This window comes from Stegodyphus dumicola, chromosome 10 (genome assembly GCF_044657685.1).
Source record: "Stegodyphus dumicola isolate Sdum_Otavi_A_Nest chromosome 10, ASM4465768v1".
Taxonomy (NCBI): Eukaryota; Metazoa; Arthropoda; class Arachnida; order Araneae; family Eresidae; genus Stegodyphus; species Stegodyphus dumicola.
Window position 1 is genome coordinate 42,472,252 of NC_140777.1, and position 12,076 is coordinate 42,484,327.

The following is a 12,076-nucleotide window of genomic DNA, read 5'->3' on the forward strand; positions in this document are numbered from 1 at the left end:
CGGCTAGCCCTAACACAGGAACCTGTGTTCCCTTGTTGGACTCCATGGTGGGTGCGGTGGCTGGGCCAGAATCTCATTTCTTTTCAATATGGCATCAAATATATCAACTATTGCATGATAACTCATTTCGATTCTAGTCAAGTCCAGCAAAGTCATGATTCTTCTTATAAGTCTACCTTAAAAAGATACTCACAGACGCAAACACCAATAATCTAAAACATTGTCCGCATTTACTAGTTGTCTGTAGCCATTCTGGCGAACTGCGTAAGATGTCTCCTTTCTTAATAAATAAATATATTCATTCTTGTATTGGTCAGCCTAGAAATATAAGGCATCTCCGTTCTGGAGACTTACTTATCGTATGACTTTGGCCACCCAGTGTACTTCCTTACTTCCGATAGCCAATCTCTAGCAAACCAGTCACTGTAACTGCACATAAGATAGTGAATTTTTATCGAGGTATCATCATGGAAGTCGATCTTCTGTTTGTTTCAGAAGAATTCGTCTCTGAGCTTTCTGATCAAAATGCCTGTGGTGCTAGGCAAACTAAGATGTGAAAGGAGGGCCATTTGATCAACATGAAACGTGATCCTGACTTTAAATTCGCTTGATCTGCTAAAGAATATTAAAAGTTGAAAATTTTTGCCCGTAAGACTGTCTGCTTGAAACCCTCCGTGATGCTTGCAATGCCAGCGTTTTAGCCATTACTTATCTTGGTGGCAACCTGACGTGCGCTTGAAGTTTAATGATTTGTTCCGATGGGGAAATTTATATCGCTGCACCATTGTGCAGAAACTTCAAGTGCGACCATCTAGCATTTTCTCGCTCGTGCTCAAAGTGAAATTCCGAAAAAGAAGCTCAGAATACAAAAATATCAAGGAACGTACCTTATGATGAAGCCAGGAGTATAGCCCAAAATTCCCAATCATGATTATATAAGTATTTTTCTAGTACTGTAAAATCAACTATATCTACCATTACTCAAACCTCTCGCAGTATACCTAAAGTTCCACCATCAAATATCCAAAAACCTACAGAAAATCATAATATCAGCAAAAAAGAACCAACACATATTAAAAAAAAATGTGATGTGTACACCACATCATTTCCTTGTACGAAATATTAAATTACACACAATTTTCCTGCATTTCATTTAAACACATTGAATTAACACTTAGCGAATTTTGAATTAAATCTTCTTCGTCGGTGAAGCACAAACCACAAAAGAATAAATGCACTCTTTAAAGTTTACTATATTTTACCATAGCGACACTTTGGAGGCTAGGTTTACTTAGCAGAGTTACATCTCATTCATTTTATAACTCAGAGTGTACAAAAATTATGTCATCTGAAGAATTACCACATGTTCTATTCAAACACTATAATAAGTCTAAAACGATGTATAAACCAAATTAAACAAATAAAAAAGAAACAATTTTTGACATACGATTCAGCGCCGTTTACTTAATGCGGCTGTGACAACTCAGTTCTCACTTCGCGACAAGGCAAAATTACATAAAAATTCAAAATATTTTCATTAAAAATAGAAAGATATAAAAAAACATAAAACACCAAGTACAGTTAAAACAATTAATTTTTTTTATAATTAAAGTTACAGTTTCTACGAAAAAGCAAACAATTCGGCCAGCGGGCAAGAAGGAAGATTTTTCGGTGAGCAAAACAACGAAAAAAAGTTTAACCAAAGTTTACTTTTGGTCTCACTCGGCAAAAAGGCACTGAAGTATAAACTGCCTTAATTCTGCTAAGTTTCAAATGTAAACTAATATGGCTGCTAATGTAAATATATATATATATATATATATATATATATATATATATTAGAAATTGTAGTAAGCTCGCCTAAAAGTTACCAGGAGCTGTGGCTCCAAAAAGTTCAACACGTTTTAAGAAACAATGTCATTGAAGGGTGCGAAATATGCTACACGAGAAAGGAAAAAAACACAGTAAAATACTCAGCGTTGGAAACTAGTAAAGGCAAAAAATACAGTAAAATACCTATGGATGTGCCATTTGAAAAATTAATACATATGAAAATCAAACCAAGTAACAAGTAAAACATTAAAAAAAAACAAAATCAGATAAAAATAGAAGGCGGAAAGTGGTAAATTAGCTGAACTCAACTTCCAAACTGGCTTTTCAAGGGAAATTTCTGATTTGAACGTCGAATCAAGCTAACCCCATTACGCGTTTCTCCGAAACAGACAATTGAAACTTTTTCGCTACAAAATTTTTTAATTTAGACAAAGTGTCTTGGAAAATTTATTAGTCTCAATTCTATGTTCCAATTTCCCGACGCGTCCGCACAAAATGACACATTAACATGTTAAAATATGTAAAAACTATTCCGATTACATCTTAAATCAAGACTAAAATAAAAATAAATAGCGGTCTGCTATTAGTCCTAAATATACAAAAACATACGGGCTGGGCCTGCAAGCTTAAAGATTTATAATTTTATAGATTTGAGAAATCTGTAATTAAATTTAAAAGAAAATTAAGATGAAAACTAACATAGTGGGTCTTGCTAAGACCAAGAAAAAAGTTGTAACAAAAGAAACAGAAAAAACTGACATGTGGCGATGCAGAGCTCTCCCTCTTAAAACTAAGTTGAAAAGGAGTTGTAATTCCCTTCTGTGTACTTCAGTCGTGTGACGTAAGTAGGGGGGAGAGATGTTCTGTGGGCATCACCCAATACAAAAAGACTGTCCGTTAGCTGTAACTCGTCTCTAATTTTCGAAGGGGGTCGGAAAGCGAGGAAAAACGTGAAAAGATTTCAAAATGGCGTCAGTCATGTAGTTGGAAGAAAAAATTGTTACTGAAAGTGAAAATGGCTAATTCAGCTAAAACTACTAAACTTGGCCACAAAAGCAAGAGCAAAAGGAAAAAACAGCCATTGGTTAATAAAAAGTCGTAATTCTTCAAGCTAGCGGGCGATCAAGCTACTATGAAAAACGAAAAGGCCCGATTTGTTAATAAAAGCAGTAAAATTGGCCATTACAGAAATTTAAAACTATTTAAACAATAGTATTAAAAGTAATGTGCCAAAATTTTGGAGGAAAGATAATGTATAAACAAGAATTATCTGTACATTTTTTACATTAGATTCTCTGAATCAGCCATCCACGTTTTGCAGTATTGCAGATTCTTTTTATTCTGAGTAGCTGTGAAAATTGATAAATTGTGTTAAGTATGACTCTTTTGGAAATATTTGAATTCCAGTTAGTTAATTTTAGTGTGGAAAAATTAAATTCTCTTCTTTTGTCGTAAACTTTTATAAAATTGTAATCAATAATATGTAAATCAAGGTAGACTACATTATGCTGTTCTGTATTTGTTTTATTTAGTTTTAAGCATGTAGGGTAGATATATTTATATACTTTTGGTGCCACAGATTGTAACCAAAATGGGAGGTGCACATCTATATGTTATAGCAGTCCTATATAAAAAAATTTCAACGTTATGATGCTACTCGTTTTTGGGTTATGCGAAATACATACATACATACATACGTGCAGACGCCACGAAAAAATTTCTTCAGAATCCATTTTAAATCAGTTTTATAATTTTTTTGGGGGGGGAAGAAGAGTCATTTATTCTGTCCTTACGTACAGATGTCACGCAAAAATATTAAATTGCATTCGATAGCGGTCAAAATTGATATTTTCGCTGAAATATGATATCCAAAATTTTTAGTGATTATAATACTTCCTTTTTACTTCGTACAAGGAAGTAAAAAGGAAACTGTAGTTCAAAACAAATAAAAGAATATTGCCCAAAAATAACAAGCAGAAAAGTATTGATAATATCTCAATAGACGACATGTTTCGAAATCTCTAGATTCAGAAAATATGGAAGTAGTAGAGGTATTAGATCCTGTAACGTCTTTTTCCACGCAAAATCATGCAGCAGTACAGAAGGAATAAAGATCATACATAATGGCCACATTAATCGCATGGAACTGTTGAGTGTTCAACCAAAAGTTTGATAGCGTCAGACATTTGATCGATGTCCATCATCCTGTGTGCTTGGTAGTCCAGGAAACAATACTTAAATAAGAGCACCAAACAAAGCTTCGGCGGTATGGCTTCACGAAGAAATAATAATAGGTATTTTACACATCCTTAGAGCATGCCTTCGTGACGTAAAGGTAGCAGACTCGGGGTGTATTCGAGAGGTCCAGATTCGAGTCCCGGCGATAGCATTGCACAATTTTCCCATCTCCTGTTTTAAAAATCCCAATGACTCTATAGTGGCGCCTAAATTAAAATGTGGTGAACAATAATTCGTAACCACAAGAAGTTGGAGATTAGTCCACTAATTTTGAGTTGCCCTTTAAAAGGGGAGTATATATGATATTTTCTCCCTCCTTCCAGCATGCCTTCGTGGTGTAACGGTAGCACTGTCGGCGCGTATTCGAGAGGATCCGTTGAGGGCATTGCACAATTTTCCCGTCTCCTGCTTAAAAAATCCTAATGACTCTACAAGGTCTCTTCACTTTGCTTAACCTTTCCATGGAATACCCTCTTTGACAGCATACCTCCAGGTGGTCGATCTGCCATGTAAATTTTCATTATTTCATTTCATTTTGCTCTGTTTATTTACCACCTAATGATCATATCTTTCAAAGAGATTTGAATGATTATACGGAGTAGCTGCTTGAGCCATCTTACCAGGAGACTTCAGTGGTCATAGCCTTCTCCGCAGAAGTAAAGATATGAAGTCCGGAGGGAGACATATTGAGAAAATAGTTGAGGATCACTCGTTATGCTTGTTGAATGGCAGTCAGGACACTTAATTCCACTAGCCCACAAGTTTCATGTCACTTGTTCGCCTTCACACTTTTGTCGCTTTGCTCTTTTCGTGTCGGATTTGATTTGTATGGAAGCGACCATTTTTAGATCATTACTTCTTTTTCAGGAGTTTCATATAGTGCTATTGGAAGAAATGTACGTTTTAGTTTTGACAGAACAGATTGGGACCTTCTTTGAATGCTGGCGGAGATCAACGAGGAAATGGTCAATAATGCTTTATCGATGAAGAGGCAGATGCCATCAGAGATACTATTTTCCAGGCATCTGCAAACTCTTTACCTCGAACATCAGCAAATCTTCATAAATGCTCAAAGCCAAGCAGAAACGGTGAATGTGACAGTGCACAAAAGCCTGGGTACCCTTTAGTATGTAAACCACTTTGTCAAACCTCACTTTCTTCACAAAAGACAATGGAAGAAAAGTAAACCGCCAGAGCCGGAGGGATTCATAGATTTCCTACGTGTTGTCAATAACCTCCTCTATGCCATGTAAACAAGTATGGAAGAGAGATCGAAAAGGATGGAGAATGTATAAGAACCACTCACGTTTCTTTCTGGAAAAAGATGCCGAGTGTTTAGCACGATGGATGAAATTGTAAATGTAATTGGGAAGGCCTTTGCTGCACTCTGCAACAACTACCCGCCAGATTTTATTTCCTTACAAGCTACACTCCGAGAAAATTCCCATTCTGTTCAACTCTTCTAACTCTAAGCTTTGTAATGGCGATTTTAATATGCTTGAGCATTGTTGCATAAACATGAATTTATTCCGGTCCAAATGGTGTCAGTTATGAAATGCTGACAGTAAGTCATTGACTGCACTTCTTATTCTTTACAATCGAGTTTGGAAGGAGCATAATTTTCCCAATGCATGGGAGAAAACTACAGTCATTCGCATAACTAAGGCAGGGAAAGACCCAAATGATCCCTCCAATTATCGGCTAAATAGCGTTTACCAGTTGACTCTGCAAACGTTTTGAAAAAATGGTAAACCCCACCTTACGTATTAATTGGAAATTAACAATGCTATCTTGCCATATCAGAGTGATTTCCATAGAGGTAGGACACTCGTTGACAGTATGTTACTTTTGGAAACCTCCATCCGTAAAGCCTTCGTGTAAAGAAACCATCTTGCTTCCGTCTTTTTTTATACTGAAAAAGCTTACGATAAGGCATGGATTCGCGTGTTATGGATTGGCGTGATCTTCACGCGAATCCATGCCTTATCATTTCGCATTTCGCGTGATCTTCACACTAGTGACTTGCGCGGCAATCTACCGATTTCGATCTAAATTTTCTGAAGGCAAGATTTTTTTCAAGTAAGGATTGGCTCCGTTTCGTACAGTAAATTTCAGCAACAAGAGAGTGTGCTTCAAGGTTGTGTCTTAGATGTTACTTTATTCAGTCTAAAAATAAATTCTGTTTTAAAAGAACTTCCTCCGACCGTTTCAGGGGCATTGTATTTTGATGACGCCCAAGTAAGTTGTCAAGGTAAAAATTTGAGATACGTGGAGAAATAAATGCAGATCGCTCTATATACAATTAAAGAATGGTCAAATAGACATGGACCTGTATTTTCAAAAAGGAAAATTATTTGCATCATGAAGTTCTGTAGAAGGCGAAGTCTCTATCTGAGACACAGCTTCAAAGGTCACTGATTCCAATTATATCCGATGTAAACTTTTTAGAGTGCATTGTTCGATCGAAAACTAATCTTAAACTAAATGTGCGATACTTGAAGAACTATTTGAAGATATTGCATATTTTAAACGTTCTGGAGAACACCTCCTGAGGTGTGAAGCGGGGCTTTCATATTTACAGAGTTTTTTCCGCTTTATATTGGGCTGTGGATCAGTTGTCTTCTTCAGTTTTATTGGAACTAGATCCTATTCACCCTCAGGCTCTGCGTATTTGTTCTGGAGCATTCAGAACATCTCCAGTCCAAAGTCTATATACTGACTGTTATGAGCCGTCACTAAAGACGTGAGTACTTGTCTGTTTACTATTATTTCAATATTGTATCGCAAGCTAAGCATTCTTGTCAAATTCTTCTGCTTGATGACGCGTGTGACCGTTTATTTGGAGCACTCCGATCTTGTGTGCCTTCCTTCTCTATGAGGGTTCGCTCATTGATTGGAAAATACTGGATAGATAATGAGAATGCCTAGCCTGTAAAATATTTTAAATATTTGGGAATATGCTCATATTCGGCTTCTACATGTATTTAACGAAACGATATATCACCAAATTTTTCTTGAGACAGAGAAGAGCACAGTAGTTACATTTCCATTTGCACAGAAAATCGAAAACTGCAAGGCACGTTGGAGCAGCATTCGTGATTGGCGACAGTGTGGAGGTAAACGTTTGCTAAAGGCTTGCTTTGTGCGCACTTCAGAATTAATGGCTATATATTATGCACTTTTTTCCCAAACAGTGCCAAAAAATGTTTGTTATTTATACTGACTCGTATTGAGCACTAAAATCTCATGAAGTAATTTCAGACGCTCAGAATCCCCTAATAGCTGAAATTCATAGCATAAATCTGCAGATTAGACGTCGTGGGTACCAGATTCGCAACTACTGGGTCTTTCGGCATGTAGAGATACAGAAAAATGAGCTAGCAAACATGACTGCAAAGTCTGCTGAGTCTGCTGGTCATGTCGGCTTGTTCCCTATAGTGATATAAGAAATGTCTTCCAAAAGTGAATAAATTATAAATGACAATTATTCTGGAATAATCAGCTTGCTAATAAGTTAAGAAGCGTCAAATCTAATGCAGAGTATTGGAATGCCACTAGAAACCGGAAGGAAGAAGTAATTTTAACCCGTCTTAAGATTAATCACTAGAATTACAAGCAATTACCCGTTAAAAGCTGAGAGTGAACCTCTTTGTTCACACTGTAATACTGATCGTCCATGCGTCACATTTTAGTACCATGCCTATATTTCAAAAAGTTTTGTTTCAAATATGTTCGCAGCTGTGACTTGTCTCTTGATCGTATAATCAGGAAGGAGATCTTGATTTAATTATTTAAAAAGAAATTGGGCTTTATTACTTAATTGATTGAGTTTTAAAGTAAGATCTTAGTATTTTTGTACTTATAATTTTGTTATTTTCTACGTCAAATAATTTTATCAGTTTTTAAAATTATTATCTGTGTTTCATGTACATTGTTTTCATTTAGTTCATCTATAATATACTAATTTTTATTATCATATTCTAAAACTGTTGCAATGAATGGAAAATTATTTACCATGTGTATGACGCACCTTGAGACTGTGAGCCAAGAAAAATCTACCATCCAATCCATCCATCTCGTTGTCATTCCGTAACGTGCAATTTAAAGCTATTTATTTTTAAATTGAATCTGTTATTGCTTGATTAACTAAGGTATTTAAAAGTAACAGATGCAGTTCTTAAAAATATTATTATTTTCATTTTTAATCAAATGCATTTTAATAAAATGCATTTTATTCATGATGTATCTAATTATAAACATTAAATATTTTTATATAATTAGTTTACAACTTTTTCACTTTTGAAATATAACATTCTCATGTAAATGCATAGTCATCTAATGTCCTAGAAAATGGTTTACAAGTCTATTTCAATCATCTGTATCGACAATCTCCATTGATAAACCATATTAAATTTTAAAAGAGTTCTTTGAGCGATTTAAAATCTGAAACCTTTAAGATTATTTTTTATGAGTTTGTCAGTTAACTAAAATTGCAAATAAGCTATTACAGTATTCTAAAAATAAACTACGTTTTAAGGAACTAACCGTTTACGTGGTCAGCCGCCTAAGATAACTATTATGAAAATGGAAAAACATAAAACGGCTTTAATGAGTCCGGCTAATGTCATTTCATGGGTCCAGCTAGTAATTAATAATAATCGAAATGAAGAACTGCATTTATTGCTTTTACATCAATTATTTTACTAGTCAATAAGAGACAAATTAAATTTGAAATTAAAGCTGAAAGTCTCAAGCGTTCAAACGCAACACACGACTCATGGAACATAAAAATATTTTTTTTCGGGCAGTGGTAACACATTTATTTTAAATTAATAAATTTCTTGATTTACATTTCAAAGAGAAATTTCTTATACTTTGTCGAGACGAAAGCATTTCTTGTAAATCGTTAAATTTTCTAATTAAAATTGAAACATAAACATTTCTTTTAAACCGCTGAGTTTGTTAACCATACTTTCGTCAAGTTCACATGGAACATAAAGTAAATAAAAAACAAATTTGAAATTTGGCTCTGAACTGCGCATGCTCGGGTTCGGGTGAAGGAGTATGTGTGATCAAAATTTGACGGCTCTAGGTGCTATCATTTTTCACAGTACTTGAAACAAACACACATGCATACAGATTCCAGATTATATAATAATGGATATAATTGGATTTTCCAATGACTTGCTCTTACATTGCAACGATTTTGCTCTTCCATTAAGCGGATCATTGCCCAGTGTATCAGCTATAAAAAGTTTTCGATGTGAGGTCGATGTGCAATATGTATACCCTGTTACCAACATTATATAATTAAATAATGATATAACATGCAAGCAAATATTGTGCATAATAATGCAATGTCTAATTAGATATGTGTAGTTAGAATTTTGAATATTTGCGTATATTATTAACCTAAGTTATCATACATTACGGCTCTAATCCATACTTATAGGCGTTATGATAGAGACAAACTGTATAAACTAGACATGAGATTGAGATATATAACATATTACAAGAATTCATAAAACGCTATATACATATCAATGCATGTAAGATGTATTTCATACTATACCATGTTATTATAGACTCTGTATTGCATCTAAAAGATGTAATACATAGTCTCATCAGTAATACTTTTAGATGTAATGCAATTGTATTACATCTAAAAAGCTCAAGCTACCTTTTCAAATTTATTAGCATATTTTTAGACAATGCTTTTAAAATGCCCGCAAGCAGCTGTTCTTAACAGATACCGCACTTTTTTAACCAGTGATTTCTAGATATCACAACTGCGATGCATACTCAGTTTTGAATATATTTACAGGAGCTGGAGAGCGAAATTAAAATACTTGTCAACATTACACGCAAAATTTCAAAACATCTTTTGCATTTCCAGTAAAAATCTTGAATGATTTCTAGTTTATCCGTTTCAGCAAGAAGGAACTTTGAATTTTCAGTGTTGTTAAAATGTGTGAACTGAAATATTGAGAATTAAAAGATATAAACAAAATATATATGAAACTTTAAACGGAGAAACTGCTAATGCTCGTATCTCTCAGCGAAAGAGTAGATCTTTTTCATGCAAGGAGGACCGCATATTACCTTGACTTATATCTGTATACCTTGGAAAGAGGAAAACTTTGCAAAATTGGAGAAATTGACGAAAAATTTAAAAAAAAAAAAAAAACTGAAAGGTTTTCAGATTTTTAATTACGTCTAAAGGAGCGTTTTTACTTCCTTTTTTCGTGGCGTCTGTACGAACGTACTTATGTACGTACTTATCTCGCGTAACTCAAAAACGAGTAGTCTCAGAACATTGAAATTTTGTATATAGGACTGCTATAACATGTAGATCTGCACCTCGTATTTTGGTTGCAATCGGCCGCACCAAACCTATATAAATACTATATTTATATATATATCCACTTTGTTACTCGGCACAGTGATCTCAGTTTCTTTACTCTTATGTGTTTGTAAATTGTACATTTTTTGCATTAAAAATGATTCAATTATGTTATTCTTATCTTCCGGTTAAGGTTTTTATGCCTTTCGTAATTCTGGAAGCAATATTTGTACAATTATCAACAATTTAAAAGCTGTTTAAGTGCGGTTAAGTTTTAAATAACATGGCGGACATATCTGTTTACATTTGAAACAGCAGAATTGTAGATTTGTTGCCAATCTAGAGAGACTAAGCTTCGCAACAACAAAAAAAAACGCCTTCATTTATTATTGCGAATTAAATCATGCTTAATCCTTTCTGGAATTTTTTCGAGGAAATAAGTGTTTAAGATTTACTTAATTTTTAATAATTAGTAATTTAATTTTTAATAATTAGCAATTTTTAATACAGATATTTTGAGCTTTTATGTATTTTTGTCTTCTTGCGAAGGGAAAACTGAATTAATTGAATGAGAAATACTCAATCGTCTGTGAAAAACTGTTTCTTTTTTGTTTTGTTTGGTTAATTTCTTTTTTACATCGTTCTAGCTTTATTATAGTATTTTAAAAGAACATGTGGCAACGATTAGATAATTTTATTCTTTAAATGATATAAATTTTGTGCATTATGAGTTATAATATGACTGAAATATAATACTGTTAAGTGAACCTAGTGCCAGAGTGTCGCTATGTTAAACAAATAGAGTTAATTTTAAAGAATGCTTTTATTCTATTGTGGTTTATGCGCTGTCGGCGAAGGAGATTTAATTAAATCCAATAAGTCTAAAAGAAATGCAATGAACAAATGCGTATAATTTAATATTCCGTACAAGGAAGTCATGTGGTGTACACATCAGATTTTTTTAACATTTTATCTGTTACCTTTATTTATTAAATTTCGCATTCTTTGCACTTAAACCATAAAATTCAGTTCAAGTAAAAATTCAAGAGCAATATCGCAAAAAAGTTTTAATTTAAGCATATCTTTAGAATTTCCGATACAGACTCGCGCGTTGGAGATAAAAATGTTTTTTCTGTACAACGTTGCCACTGCTCGCTTTGAAATCCTTGAGTTTGTTAATCAAAAATTCGTTAAAGTTTTACAATAGATGAAATCGATAAAAAAACAAATTCCAAATTTCAAATTTGGGCTTTCACATGCCCATATTCGCAGTAGGATTACGTTATTCAAAATTCGATGCCTCTATGTAATGTTGTTTCATCACAATGCGAGAAATAAACATTTATGCAGATTTTTCATTGCTTAATTTCTTCAAATATAATGCAAGACTAACATTTGGTGGCAACAGTTTGAAAAGAGAAACGGACATTTATAGTGAACCAACGCAAAATCGCAAAACGAAAACAATAATCCTTCAGGGACAAAGCCCCTTTGGACTTAAAAAAAAAAAAAAAAAAAAAAAAAAAAAAAAAAAAAAAAAAATATGCAAAATTAAAAAAAAAATTTTAAAATATTAAAAAAAATCTGAAAGCTTTTAGATTTCACATTACGCCCAGAAATTCGTTTTTCTAACATTTTGCGCGTTATATTTATTCGTTAAAT

General features: G+C 33.7%; 1 protein-coding gene across 5 annotated transcripts in view; it reads left to right on the forward strand.

The window, feature by feature from the left end:
* LOC118195368 (uncharacterized) overlaps nucleotides 1–12,076 on the forward strand; it is a 104,160-nt gene that overhangs the window by 18,848 nt on the left and 73,236 nt on the right. The gene's annotated exons all lie outside the window — the stretch shown is intronic.